Source organism: Rhinoderma darwinii, chromosome 1 (assembly GCF_050947455.1).
Source record: "Rhinoderma darwinii isolate aRhiDar2 chromosome 1, aRhiDar2.hap1, whole genome shotgun sequence".
Taxonomy (NCBI): domain Eukaryota; kingdom Metazoa; phylum Chordata; class Amphibia; order Anura; family Rhinodermatidae; genus Rhinoderma; species Rhinoderma darwinii.
The window spans coordinates 46416826-46434074 of NC_134687.1; the positions used below are offsets into that span (position 1 = coordinate 46416826).

The 17249-nt window shown below is 41.4% G+C and overlaps 1 long non-coding RNA gene across 1 annotated transcript in view; it reads right to left on the bottom strand.

Annotated features, from left to right (window-relative positions):
* Window positions 1-16359, bottom strand: part of LOC142730329 (uncharacterized) — a 31296-nt gene extending 14937 nt beyond the window's left edge. Inside the window, exon 1 of the long non-coding RNA XR_012878920.1 lies at window positions 16318-16359. This is a non-coding gene — a long non-coding RNA (uncharacterized LOC142730329). The remainder of the gene's footprint in view (window positions 1-16317) is intronic.
* Between the last annotated feature and the right edge of the window lie 890 nt (window positions 16360-17249).

The window sequence follows — 17249 nt, forward strand, 5'->3', positions numbered from 1 at the left end:
GAGTTGAGTCGATACCTACTACAGGGATAGGATAAGGTAAATCAATAAAAGGCATCTTTAGAGACATAGCAAATTCCACAGACATGATATTAGCAGATGAGCCAGAATCCACGAAAGCACTGCCCGTGGCAGACCGGCCAGCAAACGAGACCTGAAAGGGAAGCAAAATTTTATTGCGTTTCACATTAACGGGAAGTACCTGTGCGCCCAAGTGACCTCCCCGATGATCACTTAGGTGCGGAAGTTTTCCGGCTTTTTATTCTTGCGCCTGGGACAGGTGTTCAGTAGATGCTTGTCGTCCCCACAGTAGAAGCAGAGACCATTCATTCTGCGAAACTCCCTAAGTTGTCGAGGGGACATGGAGGCCCCGAGTTGCATAGGTACCTCCGAGTCCTCCGTGGAGAAGCGAGGGGACGGGACCTCGGGGGGGATCGCAGAAAAGTCAGAGGGGAGCACATTGAAACGTTCAAGCTGACGTTCCCTGAGACGTCGGTCAAGTCGTACTGCTAGGGCCATAACCTGGTCAAGGGAGTCAGAAGAGGGGTAGCTAACCAGCAGATCCTTCAGGGCGTCAGATAATCCTAACCTAAACTGGCACCTTAGGGCCGGATCGTTCCATCGAGAAGCTACGCACCACTTTCTAAAATCAGAACAGTATTCCTCAACCGGTCTCCTACCCTGACGTAAGGTCACCAGCTGACTCTCGGCTAAAGCAGTCCTGTCAGTCTCATCGTAAATGAGTCCGAGGGCAGAGAAAAAACGATCAACAGAGGAAAGTTCAGGGGCGTCAGGAGCCAAGGAGAAGGCCCACTCTTGGGGCCCTTCCTGGAGTCGGGATATGATGATACCCACCCGCTGGTTCTCGGAACCTGAGGAGTGGGGTTTTAGGCGGAAATACAATCTGCAACTCTCCCGGAAGGAGAGAAACGTCTTACGGTCCCCTGAGAACCGGTCAGGTAACTTGAGGTCGGGTTCCAGAGGTGAGGTGAGGGGTACTACTAAGGCAGCGTCACCCTGGTTGACCCTCTGGGCCAGGGCCTGGACCTGTAGGGAGGGGCCCTGCATCTGCTGGGTCAGGGTCTCAAGGGGGTCCATGATAGCGTCAGCGTAGGAGAATGGTAGACTAGGTATAGGCTTGTAATTATGTAATGGCAGGAAGGAGGTGAAGGGAAAGTGAGCCCTAATCTACCCACCGCCCTGTCCCTGCCTACTTGCAACGACCCGCCCTAGGCGACGGGGTACAACTGGGCGGCGGTCCCTACGCTGTCTAAGTGCACGGGAGAACAAACAGGGAACACGCAAGGGAAGGGGCAGTAGCCCACGGAACGCCGCGAGGAAACGGAGCGGTGAAAGAATAGTCAGGACCAGGATGAAGTGGAGTATACCAACGTGAGCACGGAGAAGGAAGCAAGCCAGGGGCAAAGCGAAGCAGGTTAAGCGGAACTGCAGCAAGGCAGAAGCACGGCAGAAGCAGGCTGGAGCAAGCAGCAGTGGGGCCAGGAATCCAGAAGAATTACAAGCACAGAGGAAGAGAACACGGCAGGTAATAAAGGACAGGGGGCGGAGCTAACTCCGACTGACCAGGCCGCGATAGGCTCTCCCACTCCTTAGCCTGCCACCCTGGTTGGTGGGAGACGGTGTCAGTCTAACAGGTCTGGCCTCAGGTGTGGATTGATTAATCCCAGGAGTATACCTAGACGTAGTACCTGGCAGATCCCTAACACGATTTTTATAAATCTGACGTGTCACTTTATGTGGTAATAACTTTGGAATGCTTTTACCTAGCCAAGCGATTCTGAGATTGTTTTCTCGTGACATATTGTACTTTATGTTAGTGAAAAAATTTGGTTGATAAATTCAGTATTTATTTGTGAAAAACACCAAAATGTAGAGAAAATTTGCACAAATTTGCATTTTTCTAAATGTAAATGTATCTGCTTGTAAAACAGATAGTTACTATTTCCCATTTCCCATATGTCTACTTTATGTTTGCATCGTTTTTTAAACATCCTTTTATTTTTCTAGGACGTTACAAGGCTTAGAACTTTAGCAGCAATTTCTCATATTTTCAAGAAAATTTAAAAAGGCTATTTTTTCAGGGACCAGTTGAGTTCTGAAGTGACCAGTTGAGTTCTGAAGTGGATTTGAGGGCCTTATATATTAGAAACCCCCCATAAATCACCCAGTTTAAAAAATGCACCCCTCAAAACAGTATTCAGAAAGTTTCTTAACTCTTTAGGCGTTTCACAGGAATTAATGAAAAATAGAGGTGAAATTTACAAATTAAATTTTTCTTTTATTTCTAATAATTTATTTTTTTACCACAGAAGGTTTTAGCCGAAAAATGCAACTCATTATTTATTGCCCACATTCTGCCATTTTTAGAAATATCCCACATGTGGCCCTAGAAACAGTGGAAACCCTCCAGAAGTGACCCCATTTTGGAAACTACACCCCTCAAGGAATTTTCCTAGGGGTATAGTTAGCATTTTGACCCCACAGGTTTTTGCAGAATTTAGTGGAATTTGGCCGCGAAAATGAAAATCTACTGTTTTTCTGAAAAAACTTAGAAATGTGTAATTTTTATAAGGAATAAAGGAGAAAAAGCACCCCAACGTTTGTAAAGCAATTTCTCCCGATTACGGCAATACCTCATATGTGATATTAAACTGCTGTTTGGACACACGGCAGGGCCTAGAAGGGAAGGAGCACCATTTGGCTTTTGGAGCACAGATTTTGATGGAAGAGTTTTCAGGTGCTATGTTGCATTTGTTGAGCCCCTAAAGTACCAGTATAATGGAAACCCACAAAAAATGACTCCATTTTGGAAACTACACCCCTCAAGGAATTTATCTAAGGGTATAGTGATCGTTTTGACCCGACAGGTGTTACGTAGAAATTATTAATTCTGGGCCGTGAAAATTGAAAATTGCATTTTTTTCTACTAGAACGCAGCATTTACCCCAAATTTTTAATTTTCACAAGGGATAATAGAAGAAAATGCACACCAAAATTTGTTAAGCAATTTCTCCTGAACACGAAAAAACCCTCTATGTGTCCGTAAACTGCTGTGTGGGCACACGGCGTGGCTCAGAAGGGAAAGAAGCACTACTTGGCTTATGGAGCACAGATTTTGGTGGAATGGTTTTCGTGTCCCATGTCACATTTACAGAGCCACTGAGGTGCCAGTACAATGGAAAGCCCCAAAAGTTACACCATTTTGGAAACTACACCCCTCAGGGAATTTATGTTGGGGTGTGGTAAGTAGATTGATCCCACATTTTGTGGAATTAATGCATAACGGGTGCACAAATGTGTCATTTATAGGACATTTTGTTTTGTATTCAACACATGAAACTGAGGAAATGTACTCCAATGTTTATTGCACTGTTTCTCTTGTGTTCAAAGATACCCCCACTTATGCCGTAATATGTTGATTGGTAGCACAGGGGGACTCAAAAGCAAAGGAATACCCTCTGGCTTTCAAGACATAGCTTGAAAGACTCATAGGACCCACTCCAAACTTACAGAGGATTTGAGTTAACAGAACATTGTAACAACCCCAGAAGTGACCCCATTTTGAAAACTACCCTGAAAGTATTCATTTAGGGGTATAGTAATTATGTTGACCATGTCATTTTTTTATAGCTAGAATTACGGGATTGCATAAAACTGAAGGAGCGCCTTGTGGCTTTTTGGGCCTAGTGAGATGAATTCCAGGCACAATTTGTTTGCAGATTTTCTGAAGAGACGGAGTGGAAAACACTGTCCTTCAGTATTCATCTAGGGGTATAATGAATTATTTTGGTTTTATTTGGTAGAATTACAATTCAAAAATGGGCAATAATGTACTGAAAATAGGGGTGAAAAGCCAAAAAGGGGTAAAAAAAAAACCCAGAGAATAAGTCATAAAAATAATAATTTAGGGGAGAATGGTAGGTGTGTAAATAGTCCTTAGAGATAACCTAGAAGCAATTAAGCACAGGGGACAACACACCCCAATAAATAATATTATAAATATAGTAGTCACGTATTGTAAAAGAATGTATAGATCTTTATTGATAAATAACAATACATGGTATCACATGAAATACAATAAACATACAAACAAACAAACAAACACATGGAGAGCAGCAGCACGGTAGACTGATAAGTGTACCAAAGGGTTAGCAGACCTGACCCAGCTCAGAGTCTAACATCCAAAGTCAAATCCCAAAATAATGGAAAATAAATAATGAATATGTGTTGTAGAAATAAATATACCAAGAGATGCTACGGAGACTGCATGGTATATAAAAAACAATAATCTGGAAATATGTAAGGAAAAATATGAAGAGAACCAAGCAAAGGAATGGCAGTAACAGCAACATCTAATGATAGCCTAATAATGAAGGAAAAAACACATACCTAAGGACATGATGGAAGAGAACTGAGATGGGACACAGGAGCAAAAACGCCTTGACGCGCGTTTCGCCACGGACTGGCTTCGTCAGGAGGCTGACGATATTAAAATAAGGGGGACTATATAAAGGGTAGCTGGCACTAGTAATAATACACACCTGTGGATGCTGCGCAGATCGACGCTCACACCGCATGTTGCGAGACTCCTCATCACCAGAAGCGCCAGAGTGTTCGCATGGTGATGACGCATCACGTCAGATGACGCAAGGCGCACATCACCAAGGCAATGCGAACAAACAAAATTGGCACCATGGAATGAGGGAATCACAGCGCATGCGTGGAGGAGCGTACATACACACAAACACTAGGTGAATAGGAGAGCAAATGGATATGTACCGAGCAACTCAAAATAAAGAGAAGCTCAAATGGGGACGATATAAGCAAAATATAATACGAATGACAGATACCAATGTTCAATTTGTGAAGGATATATAAATGTATATAGAAGTAATAATGATAGTAAACATAAGTAACCTATATGCAACTAATAACTCAGATTAGACGCAATAACAAAAAAACAATTATAATAGTATATGTTATATACATGAAAAAATATAAATATATAAATAATATAAAAAAAAATATATATAAAAGATTTTATATAAACATTAATTAATTAATAATGCCTAAGATTTCATTATAGATGACACCTATATACACTCTGTCAAATAATTGTGAATAGTCGTGAAAAGGACAAGTGAAAATTTAAGAAATACATAAAATAAATTGTGAAAGAATCTAAATATAGAAATTTATGGAGCAAAAGAGTTTTAATACAATAGAAAGTGTATAATATAAATAAAAAAATTTTTTATTATATATATATATATACAATAAATATATTTGTGAAAATAGATATGTATACAATATACAACCAAAAACACAGGCAATATATAAAAAATATATGTGTATATGTACAATTTAAATAAATAGTGCAAAAATAAATATGGGACAAGTGTTAAAAGGAAATATGGACAGAGTATACACAATGATATCACAATAGGCATAAACATCCAAATCACATACATGTAAAAACATATAAATAGCAAATACATACGAAAAATAATAATGACATAAAATGGAAACTATAAATAATAAAGATAAGAATAAAAATAATAAAAGTATAAATAAAAATAATGAAAATAATAATAATAAATAAAGATGATGAAAAATAAAAATAAAAAATATAAACGAAAATAGTGTAAATAGTCCTTGACAGAAACAAATGAATGACCCTTAGTGGCTGGAAGGGATACATTTATTCAATACAACAACTAATATGCCTAAGCATAATGGTCCCAATTTCCCAACCACTCTGGTATATAGTGATAAAATGTAACTTTTATTTATGCAATTTAAATGAAGGCCGTACAACAAAAAGAGTTAAAGAGGCTCTGTCACCAGATTTTGCAACCCCTATCTGCTATTGCAGCAGATAGGCGCTGCAATGTAGATTACAGTAACGTTTTTATTTTTTTTAAACGAGCATTTTTGGCCAAGTTATGACCATTTTTGTATTTATGCAAATGAGGCTTGCAAAAGTCCAAGTGGGCGTGTTTAAAAGTAAAAGTACAACTGGGCGTGTATTATGTGCGTACATCGGGGCGTTTTTACTACTTTTACTAGCTGGGCGTTCTGACGAGAAGTATCATCCACTTCTCTTCAGAACGCCCAGCTTCTGGCAGTGCAGACACACAGCGTGTTCTCGAGAGATCACGCTGTGACGTCACTCACTTCCTGCCCCAGGTCCTGCATCGTGTCGGCCACATCGGCACCAGAGGCTGCAGTTGATTCTGCAGCAGCATCAGCGTTTGCAGGTAAGTAGCTACATCGACTTACCTGCAAACGCTGATGCTGCTGCAGAATCAACTGTAGCCTCTGGTGCCGATGTGTCCTCGCTCGTCTGACACGATGCAGGACCTGTGAGTGACGTCACAGCGTGATCTCTCGAGAACACGCTGTGTGTCTGCACTGCCAGAAGCTGGGCGTTCTGAAGAGAAGTGGATGATACTTCTCGTCAGAACGCCCAGCTAGTAAAAGTAGTAAAAACGCCCCGATGTAACACACATAATACACGCCCAGTTGGACTTTTACTTTAAACACGCCCACTTGGACTTTTGCAAGACTCATTTGCATAAATACAAAAATGGTCATACCTTGGCCAAAAATGCTCGTTTTTTAAAAATAAAAACGTTACTGTAATCTACATTGCAGCGCCGATCTGCTGCAATAGCAGATAGGGGTTGCAAAATCTGGTGACAGAGCCTCTTTAAAATTTATACAGAGCAGTGTGACTGACTCAGTCAGCAGCTGCAGACTGGGGTTTCACCATAGGTCACACTGAAGTAGGATAGACTGCTAAACCGCCAGTGAATATTAAAATTGCGATAGCCCCCCCAACATGTTTCACTGCAAAAGCAGCGTCCTCAGGGGATAAATCGGGGCTAGTAAGCTCGCTTTTGATTTCCGCTCCTTAAATAACCTCGTAAACGCTTCACAGGAGCGTGTCATACTATGTGTCGGCCAGTCACAAGCAAAGATACTAGACGAGCCTCCATGCAAACGGATTGACAAATCGAGCAACCAATAAGAACAGTCAAAGAGGCAACCAATCCCAGTGCGCTCTGCACGCATGCGCCTGGGGGTCATGTCGGGTGATTGTCAATATCGTGGCCGTCTCCAGGAATACAACAGTATGTGCCACTCGATTTACATGTGGGGAAAATACATAGTATTATCTTCTTGCTACCGTGTTTCCCCGATAGTAAGACACCCCCGATTTTAAGACGTATCGGGGGTTTCAGGGGGGTCGGCTAATATAAGCCGTACCCCGAAAGTAAGACATATGTCTTACTTTCGGGGAAACACGGGGGTATTGCCGCCTCCTGCCCACTTCCGCGCCGCCCCCCTCTCCATACGTCTCCATCAGCGGCAGGAGCACGGCTGTTATACACAGCCTGGCTCCTGCTGCAACTGCCGGAATCGAAGCGCGCGCCGATTCCGGCAGTTTAACCCATTAAATGCCGCTGTCAATAGTGACAGCGGCATTTAATGTGTTTGACAGAGGGGGGAGCTCCCTCTGTCACCCGATCGGCGCCCCCGCAAACAAATCGCGGGTCGCCGTCGGGTTTCCATGACAGCCGGGGGCAGTGGCGGATTAAGTAAACCATGGGCCCTGGGCTGTTCCACAAGCTTGGGCCCCCTTCTCCACCACCGCCCTGCCACGTCATGTCTATATTAAACACCACCTTTCTGTGTGAGCATTGACAAATGAGTGCTACGATTCCCCTTGTCAAAGGGCTGTGTCCGTACACACTGACAGTCTCCAACCATCGCTGACAGTATCACACTGTGTAGGGACACATCCTCCTGACAAGGGGAATGGTAACACGCATTTGTCTATTAGTCCTGGGTACACAAAGATTTTATGTGGAATACAAGGATTTCCAATAACAGACATGTCAGGAGAGGTGACAGATCTATAAATGCAATGACTCACAGGAGATGTCTTCACTGATGGGTCGTTATCTTTTCTTCTCCATCTGACACAGACCGTTATGGCGACTTCTCCTGATGACTGCAGGGTTTCCTGATGAGACATCTTTTCCCCTTGATTCTGTAGCCATTTTCAGCATCTATAGCAACATAAAAATTCAGAAATAAACACCATAAATTGTCTTATACCCCAGACCCCTAAGCAAATTAAGACCCAGGCCCATACATTAACTCAACCCAATAAATTCAGTCCCCAAGAGGTAACTAAACTTTTAAAAAACATTTGGCGTGTCATAGTGAGAGTGATATGTCAGAAGTTTTGATTGATGGGGGTCCCAGCATTGAGACCACCACCGATCACTAAAACAAAGCAGCAGGAGTGCTCGGGTGAGCGCTGTTCCACTTCATTTCTGACTGTCTTTTCTCTGCGCGGTGTACGGACTCATAGACTTTCTGTTGTGCCCATACACCGCATGCTCGGCTATCAGAGGAAAGACGATCAGAAACAAAGTGGCAAAGCACTCACCTGAGCGCTTCTGCCACTTTGTTTCAGCGATTGGTGGGGTCTCAGTGCCCGGACCCCCACCGATTAGAACATTTGACATGTCACTATGACATGTAATTTTTTTAACATTTTTCGTTAGTTACCCTTTAAGCAGTCAGACACCCCTCCCCAGTGCATCTGACTGACTGCTGAGTGCCCTATGGGAGGGTCTAAGTGTCTGACACTTAGGGCGGATTTACACAAGCGTGTGCGCTTTGCGCACGCAAAAAAATGCGGCGTTTTGCGCGCGCAAAAGGCACTTAACAGCTCCGTGTGTCATCACCATATGATGCGCGGCTGCGTGCCTTTCGCGCAGCCGCCATCATTATGACACTCTGTTTGTATGTTTGTAGCACCTGGTGCTTTTCTGTTTGCAATCATAGTTATACTGCTGTTGAGCAAATCACGCACGTCCCACGGAGGTGCCTCCGTGTGGCATGCGTGATTTTCACGCACCCATTAACTTCAATGGGTGCGTGATGCGCAAAAAACGCAAAAATATAGGACATGTCGTCAGTTTTACGCAGCGGACACATGCTGCGCAAAAATCACTGACAGTCTGCACTGCCCCATATACTTGCATAGGTCCGTGCGACGCGCGTGAAAAGCACGCGCGTTGCACGGACGTATTACACGTTCGTGTAAATCCGCCCTTATGGCTCTTGGGGGGGGGGAAGGAGTTATTCCCCTATAGAACCCTGAACAGTCAATCAAACGCTCTGACCCCCACCACCCTGCAGTATAATAACTACTGAGGGCTCCATGGGGGAGATTATACTGCAGGGGGGGGGTTCTGAGCATCTGACTTACTGCAGAGGGCTCTATGGGTGGGAAATTATTTTGCACACAAAAAATTTGACATTAAACACCCCATATACAATTCACACGAACACCAAACACTATATATTCAAACCACACACACTATATAGACTTACATTATAGACACTATAAACACAGCACACACTATATACACAGCACACACTATATAGACTTACATTATGACACACACACATAAACACACACACACTACATAGACTTACATTATAGACACTATAAACACAGCACACACTATATAGACTTACATTATGACACACACACACACACTACATAGACTTACATTATAGACACTATATACACAGCACACACTATATAGACTTACATTAACTAACACACACACACACTTACTTACTTACCAGCCTCTTCCTCTGCGGTGCTTGTCTCTGGCAGCCTCCAGGACCTTAATCATGTGACTGTGACGTCACCACAGGTCCTTCACCCTCTAGTTTCAGTTTTGCCGTTAGCAGGCAGCTGCTGGAGGTTTAGACAGGAGGGAGAGTGCACAGCAGCACAGAGGAGCAGACTGCCAGGGAGACTCCAGCACCTGCCCATCACAATCTCTGACAGTCTGCTCTCTACAGCTGATGTGCTGTGCCCCTGTTCCCTAGCCGCAATTGACTCCCCCTGCACATTCCCCCCGCCTCTTCATCAGCACGTGGGACCGATGATCACTAGAATGCGGCCGGCAGCAGCCCTGGAGAGTTTTGGTTCACTTGTGTGCGGTGTGGGAAGCTATGGGCCCCCTGCAAGCCTTGGGCCCCGGGCGACCGCCCGAAACGCCCATATGGGGATCCGCTACTGGCCGGGGGTCTAACAAAGACCCCCAGGTCTGCCTTCAGCATCTGCCTGTTAGGCGATGCCGGAGGCATGACCTAATAGGTTGCCTGTCAGTTTTACACTGACAGGCAATAATGCTTCGGTATACTAAGTATACCAAAGCATTATATATGCGATCGGCACATCGCATAGTGAAGTCCCCTGGTGGGACTAAAAAAAAAAATGTAAAACAGTTAAATAAAGTTTGTGAAAAAAAATAAAAAAATAATTAGACAATTTTTTCCCAATATAAGACATACCCCGAAAGTAAGACATAGTGGGGCTTTTGGGGATAAAAAGAAAGTAAGACACTGTCTTACTTTCGGGGAAACACGGTATTACTGGCAGGAGTCACCTTCATAATCGTCTCTGCTGGAAGATATGTTTATACATAAATAGGATGGTTTAAATAGATAATAATAACTAAGTGTTAGTTGCCGTATATGAGACACCAGAAAATATCTGGTATACTTAGTAGAAGTGTGAATGTAAGAAGGACTCTAAAGCCAGTGAATAGTATGTAAGCATCATTAGTGCTAGAAGACATCATATAGCATCACCGCTTGATTGGGACGTTACACGCCACATCTGAAAATATAGTTGATAATAGCTAGATGATTTAAGAGAGGAAGAGGAAATCTTTTACTTTTTGAATTGTACGTTAGTGTCAGTTTTTTCACATAGATAATTGTCAGTATAGAGATATGTAGGTACACACCAAATGCAGAGGCATAGGTGAATAAAAACTATATTAGTAACTAAGTTATGCAGGTAGTCCTTGAGGACAGTGCCCATATAGTCTGAAAAGAGATGAGTAAACAGTAAAATACACAGGTAATCTTATAGGAAGGCTACAAAAGTAAAGCCTTCGTTTAGTCCGTTGGGGCTAAGGGAATGTAGCCTATGTATCCAACGGGCTTCCTCTTGTAATAATTTTCTGTCTAGATTGCTAGCCCTCGAGCCCAGTTTCACTTGGGTAATGCCCCAAAATTGAAGACTGTTGGCATTTCCACGATGGAAGGATCTCACGTGTCTATAGAGGGGAGTGTCCTCTTTTGCATGGATAGTATTAAGATGTTTGGAGTTCCTCCTCCTAAGTTGTTGAATGGTCTTACCAACATACAACCTGGGGCAAGGGCATCTGGCGGCATACACAATGCCACTACTCTGGCAATTAATAAATTGTCTGATGGTATAATTTTGGCCATCAAAAGGATTACTGAAGGTCTTTGTCTTGGGCATATATGTGCAGAATGAACACCTGCCGCATGGAAAAGATCCTAAGGTTGGTGGTGGAAGCCAGGTGTTACGAGGGATCAAGGATTTAGAATAGTGGCTGCGTGTAAAGAATTCCCGGAGATTCCTACCACGTCGGTAGGTAATGTTCGGGGTATCAGAAATTACACCAACTAGATCTGGGTCTGCCTGTAGGATAGACCAATGTTTCTGTAGTATGTTGGAGATCTGAGAGGAACAAGTGTCGAAATTCCCTACGCATCTAATAATGGAGGATTGTTTGTCGTCTTTTTTTTACCAAACTCTTCTTGCCATATAATAATTCTTCTCTCACGGTATCCTTGGTTCTAGCATATGCTCTATGTAGAGTCTTCTTGATACACCACCCTGGCTTATCAGGACAAGTGTCACACTGAAAGCCCGTGTGTTTTCGCGTTCCATTTTTATAACAGACACAACATTTTTTGTAGGGTCTTCTCTTTTTCTCAGTGGGGGCACTTCACTTGGGAAGTGCTGCCCTGATACAATTCTGCTGGCCTCACTGCTATGGGATGTGCTTGCAGTCTCTTCTGCCCGGTCTTTAAAAAGTAATTGTTTTATTACTTTCTCCTGGTATTCAAGATACCGTGCTTGACTCCCTGACTTCTGATAAATAATAAAGGAATTGTACAGCGCTGTTTGTATGAGGTGCACTGCAGTCTTGTACCATACGCGGGACTTCCTCATTGCGCTGTGTGGCTGTAGCATTTGATCAGCCATGTCCATACCACCCATGTGCTGGTTATATTCCTGTATACACACAGGCTTGAGGGTGGTGGCATTACACCCTCTTACTGGAACAGGGGTCTTGCTGTCCCCATGAATGGACGTGATAAAAAAAACATCCTTTTTAGCCCTAAATTTGGTCACCATCACAGTTCCCTTACACAATGACCTGCTATCACCAAGTCTCAATTCTTGGTTGACCAAATTTTTTGGGAGGCCTATTTGATTCCTCCGTATTGTGCCAATAGTGCCGTATTGTACTTTTTTTTTAAATAGACAGTGGAAAAGCGGGATGCTAGTATAGAAATTGTCTATATAAAGGTTATAACCTTTATCTAGCAGGGGATACTAAAGGTCCCACACAATTTTGCCGCTTGTACTGAGGACAGGGGGGCACTCTGTTGGGCAGATTTGGGAGTCTTTTCCCTCATAAATTCTAAATCTGTGAGTGTAGCCAGGAATTTGGGGTGAAAAAATATTTGGGGGCACCCAATTGGAGTCCCTTGACTGACTGTCACACTGTCTAATCTGCCTTTGTGGGGGTTCCTCACTATCGCTAGAGGATGACATAATAAGGAAGTGTTCCTCATCCTCACTAGCGGTTTCTGTGTCTGTGTTTGAACACAGCATGGCGTAGGCCTCAACAGTGTACTTCTGTTTAGCCAAAAACATTTTTTCATGACAGCAAAAAACAGCGCCTGAAATGTCAGCGCAAAAAGGAGTTTTTCAGAGGTTTGCGTTTGTTTATAAAAATATATATGTGCGTGTGTGTGTATATATATATGTATAAAACCTAACTAAACAATACTAAATGTACATAGCTTATAATACAACTACCTATATTTTTTTTTAAATGTAACTTTTTGTTTTGTTTTATGACAAACAAAAAAACTGCGCCTGAAATTTCGGCAGAAACCTGGTGTATGTAAGAATATATATGTAACCTACCTAAGCTAATACTAATACTTTTTATATTATTTACATTTTTTAAAACTTTTTATTCTGTGATTAAACAGGACACAGCGCCTAAAACGTCAGCCCAGGAGGGATTAACACTCCTTTTCGGACATCTGCATGTGATATATATAGCGTGTATTTATAATATATATATATATATATATATATATATTATAAAGCCCAAGCCTATATATATATATATATGTATATATATATATATATATATATATATATATATATATATATATATATATATATATATATATATATAGAAGAGAACGTAGGAAGCAGTGGCGGCACCAGGACTTCAAGGCAGATGAAAGCAAAGTGGATTTATTCACCTCAAAAATAACAGCAACGTTTCGGTTCAACAGGAACCTTTCTCAAACCATGGTTTGAGAAAGGTTCCTGTTGAACCAAACGTTGCTGTTATTTTTGAGGTGAATAAATCCACTTTGCTTTCATCTGCCTTGAAGTCCTGGTGCCATCACTGCTTCCTACGCTCTCTTCTATTTAAAAAAAAAAAGGGGAATTGATTAATCCCCTGGTGACGAGCACATGGCCTGATTTCCTGCTATTGTGGAGTGCTGTGTTTATCTATTGCTGGACTGTATATATATATATATATATATATATACACATATATATATATATATATCTTAGCGGCTGCGGTGTGCATCTGCATTTTCTTGTAGCTGCCAATACATTAGTCACGGCAGAATAGCTCCTGCATATCTATTTCATGTTTTGGGAGGAGCTGACCAACTCTTTTTGTTATATATATATATATATATATATATACACACATATTTACATGCGTACAAGTACATGGGCTCACACAATTTCATCAAAATGTGTGCGAAGAACCTCCCTATTGCAAGTAGATTTAGCAGTAATGCATATTTATTTATATTTAGCAGCTTAGGTGACATTGGTGTTCACAGTGTGCTGTCGCCATACTTTTGTGATATATATATATATATATATATATATATATATATATATATATATATTTAAAACACCTATATATATCCTACACTACTACCTATATATTTTTTTTAGCAGGCAAAAGAATTGAGGCAGCACACCAAAGTAGTGGATGAAAACGGTGATGTGTTTAATCACCCCACAGGCAAGCAACGTCTCGATCCAGCTTAATGGAATCTTTGTCAAACACATATATATATATATATATAGGCAGAAAGCAGCAGCACTCACAAAAAACTGTTGTACGGGTGCCCAGGAAGTTGTCCCGATCCTAGGACAGATTATCATGTATAGAAAGAGAAAACTTGCAGCACTCCAGTGTAAAAATGTTGTCGGCATAATTTAATGCATAAGAGCGATGTTAACATTGTACCTAACTGTGTGTGGTGGATTCGGACCGGTTGCTTGGCAACTGAGGACGCCGTCATCTAAGATGCTTACACGGTGGAACTCACTGTGTCGTCACCACATCACTTCAGCGTCCTGTTGCTTGGCAACTGGACACTTCCGCTTCTAACTCTCACGCATGCGCACTACATACCGGTACATTCTGATTACAACGTGGCTTACAGCTGTACATCGCTACGAAACCTGACAGATATTTATACTAATAAAAACCTGAAGTTCTGATTGGTGAGTGGATCTACTACACTTTATTCTAACACAACTGAGGTATATTTGATTGTGTCTTAATCACTTCATTTTATGAATTTTGTATTTTATATCGTTGTTCACGATACTCTGTATAAGCACTTGCACTTTATGTATCAATTTGACATTTTGACTCATACCTTAAATCACTTGCGGATGAGGATTTTTTACACTTAGCACTTTATTTGTATTCTAATGAGATTAATTATGCAAATGGATCTCTGCCCTATATATGTTTGCAGTATTTGATGTGTCACTATGCTTGATAAAGGTCCTATTGTAGGTCTGAAACGTCGCTTTGTGTTTGACTGAATAAACACCATTTTTAAACACTGAAGTGCTGCAAGTTTTCTCTTTCCATACATGATAATCCGTCCTAGGATCAGGACGACTTGCTGGGCAGTCGTACAACAGTTTTTTGTGAGTGCTGCTGCTTTCTGCCTTTCTATATTTGGATCCTACTAGCTTGCACCACGATTTTCAATTTTGCATAGCTTCTTTCAATGGAACAGGTGGTTATACCTGTTGGGATGACTTCAGCCAACATTGTTGTTTTTACCGATGAGGACATTGTGAGAATTTTAAACGGAGCGGAAGGCGATGTCTCATTCCTGAGTGTTCCCTCTATATCAGATATCAAACGGAACCTTGAATTTGAGTCAAAACGATTGATTAATGTCGAACTCCATTTACTTACACTTGGACAGTACTATAGGAACAACATGATTCCACGTGGGATGAGAGCCCAACTTAAACCTACAATGCATATGCAACATGAGGAATTTAGAAGTATATATGAGCAGCTTGCCAGCAAATATGCCTTGGAAACTATACTATTGAATATGGACTTTTTACAGAGAGATTTGGGTGCTCTGAAAAAGAAGGTACAAGACCTGGAGGGTACCTTGAAGACGCTTATACAGGCTGATGAATTTAATACTCATATGGATAAACTACGTACTACACTCAGCAAAGTAAGGATTTACATTGAAGAGACCAAGAAAAAGAAGTGGTATCGTGATCAATTGGACTATCAATCAGGACGCGTTTACACATGGGATAATGCTTTTGATTACACTGGTGGTGTTCCCAAATGTAATAAAAAATCACATTACAAAAGGAAGAATACCAGACGAGCAGGGCGCAGGAGACACCGAGGGAGGAAGAACCCGCTTCCAGAAACAGGCACACCACAAGGGACAGAAGTTACTACAAGACAACAACAAAAAGACTACCTATACTTTTTCGAATATGCAATTACTGTCAAAAGGACTCTCTTTCTGTCCAAATCAACACATTGACTGGTTTCAGTTAGAATTAGATCTTTATAAATTTATTAGATCCATCAAACTAAAAGTATGGTTTGATACGCAACCTAAAGATATAGTGGTTCATGACACACTCCCTACATTATCTTTAAAGAAATTGGGATTATTCAACAGAAGCTCGTTTCAACCACCTGTTACAGCACATGCGATAGAAACATTTAGAGAATTAGTTCAGAAAGATATAAACACTCTGAGGACTCAGACACATAACAATCATTTTAAACAGCCTAATATGACTACCTCTGAAATTGTGGCATTGGAAGAACTGGTCCATAACCATGATTTTATGATAAAACCTGCAGATAAAGACGGAGCAATGGTGGTTATGGATACAGATATGTACATTAAGGAATGCAATAGACAATTGTCTGACATCAATGTCTATAAAATACTAAAAGGGGATCCTAGACAGGATATTGTACGCAAAATTACAATACTTATCACACAAGCATTAGAAGAAGGGACGATAGATCAAACTTTACAGAAGTTCCTTATCATAGAATTTCCCAACACCCCTTGTTTATATTTATTACCAAAGATCCACAAGAGTTTAATAAATCCACCCGGACGCCCTATCGTTTCCGGTAGAGGCTCATTAATGAGTAACATCTCTATCTTTGTTGATAAAGTATTAAGGGACTTTGCAATCAATTCTAAATCCTATATTAGAGATACCGCTGACTTTTTACAAAAATTAAAAACGGTCACTCTACCAGAGGGCTCTCTCCTAGTTTCCTTCAAACTGTTTCAATGTTTTACAGAGAGGATATCCCAGATCATTGTTACTATCACATAAACCACCTGTGCCTTTAAAACCCATCTAAATAACCATCGATTCTCTATTAGAAAAAAGAAACTTGATTTACCTGTAGCTAAACATTTTTCGGAACAGGGACATAATGAAAGGGATTTAAAGTTTATGATCCTTGATCACATCCCACCATTACAACAAGGTGGTGATAAGCACATGGCATTACATAAAAGAGAATTGAGATGGATAACTCATTGAGACCAGATGGCCTTGAATTCAATGTAGACAGGATCGCTATGTGATGTTTTGTTTTCCTTTGCTGCTTTGAAGTTCTCCGATGTCCTCATTGGCGACGATTTGTGACATATTTTTTATTCATGGTTATTAGTTATTAACACTGAATTCTTGTATTTTTATAGAT